Source organism: Physeter macrocephalus, chromosome 10 (assembly GCF_002837175.3).
Source record: "Physeter macrocephalus isolate SW-GA chromosome 10, ASM283717v5, whole genome shotgun sequence".
Lineage (NCBI taxonomy): Eukaryota > Metazoa > Chordata > Mammalia > Artiodactyla > Physeteridae > Physeter > Physeter macrocephalus.
The window spans coordinates 4,876,509-4,878,472 of record NC_041223.1 but is presented as its reverse complement, the minus strand read 5'-3'; positions in this window follow the sequence as shown (position 1 = coordinate 4,878,472).

Sequence of the window (1,964 nt, the reverse complement as noted above, 5' to 3'; positions counted from 1 at the left end):
CCCGGTCCGGGAAGATCCCACATGCCGCGGAGCGGCTGGGCCCGTGAGCCATGGCCGCTGAGCCTGCGCGTCCGGAGCCTGTGCTCCGCGACGGGAGAGGCCACGACAGTGAGAGGCCCGCGTACCGCAAAAACAAACAAACAAACAAAAAAACAATACTTGGGGACCTTTTGTGAGAGGTAGCTTTAGTAACCGAATTTTCAAAGAAATGGAACTGGAAGAGGAATAGGGTTTGTATTTGGAGGCTGTATCTCCATCACAGATCTTACGAGTAAGGCACATTACTTTTAGTCTACTTTAGATCTACCTAATAATCATTTTGATACTAAATATTTTGTTGCCTGGCACTGAACTATTCTTGGGTGAGTGGTATCAAAACATTTGGACATCATTTGACAATCCTGTCTTGGCCAAAACCAGATCACTGAGTGTTCCCCAGTGACTGCTATGGGATTTGTGACACAAAAGCACACTGGCTATTACCTGAAAACTGGACCGAAACTTGCTACTTTGGTAAACTGATACCAGCCTTCATCATAGTACCCAGCACTCATTTCGATCCAGCAGTTTCTCTTCTAAGAAAATAGGTCATTTGATAATTTAACTCAAGAAGGAGAAAAACTGGACTTTGATTTAAGAACCCAAACTAATCACTCAGAAAATTATGGATTGTTTTCTCCCTCTATGTGGCTTCATTTCAAGTTTTATGTTTTACGAAAGGCCGAGAAATTAAGGAGAATCTTGCATGTCATGATTTAAGGACCAGAAGAGAGAATAGATAATCCCACCAAAGCCATATAAATCCTTCCTTGAGAGATTCATGAAAGAGGGCATAGGACATGAATGCTATGTTTGTATCTAAAGACTTCTCTGGAATTTCTAATATTAATAAAATGACCTGGAATACAAACAAATCAATCATAACATTACATACTTTTGCTAATATCTGTATATTTGGTCCTGCATGCTCTTCAGATGGATAATGTGACCTCTTGGTTTAATCTGGTCACTCTCAGCTCCTTGCTGGGAAAGAGACTGCAAATCTGGTAACAATCCTTCTCTTGGTATTTGTCTGTGTTGTAGTGTGCAAATGTGTGATCTCCAGCATCTTAAATGCTGCTCTGCAGCTGCTGTACCTCAGAAGACCCGGCAAATGGCCATCCAGCAAAAAGAACAGGAAAACCTGACATTTTATGGAAGTTGACCCAATCTTGCCAGAAGCTTGTTATGCAGTCAGACACCTCAAATAGTGGTAAACATATGGATCAATCATACCCCCGGGTATGACCCTTAATGGTCCCTCCTTTAGCTCAGGCTGAAGAATTACAACAAGGGGGACACAGAAAAACAAAAGCATCTCTCTACCCGTGTTGCTTACTGTCTAACTTAACGTGACTTTACTATTACACTGTCTTTATTAACATATTTTTATTATTTCAGGAACCTTTTGTCCAGAGAGTTGTAAATAGTTTTCTGAAAGACATAAAAAAAATTTAATAGAAAGAATCAAACCACAGTTACTCATTGAACCTCTTGCTTCAATATCATTGCCTTCCTGTGACCATCAGTTGTAAATTATTATACAGAGCACTCCTCTTCAAGAATGACAGGAACCAGATTGATCCTCCTGCCTGAAATAACCAACAAAACAAAGCAAAACAGAACATATGACACAATGGTTTTTTTCAGACTCTGGCTGTCAGGCAACGAGTACAATGATCCTGGAGAAATGGGGGTAAAACAGGATACTAAAACTGCTCAGCTTATTGCCTTGAGATAATTTCCAGATTGTGGCACAAAGAAGAGAAGCCCAGCAGAGTCTGTGAGTCAGGGAGATGGAATAGAGTCTGGGCTATTAAAAGCAGCTAGAGGACAGAGCACTAGAGGGTAGAAAGCTGTGAAGTGAGAAAACCCTGAAGGTTACAGGGAGTCCCCCTCTTAATTATTCAGCAAAATACAGATCA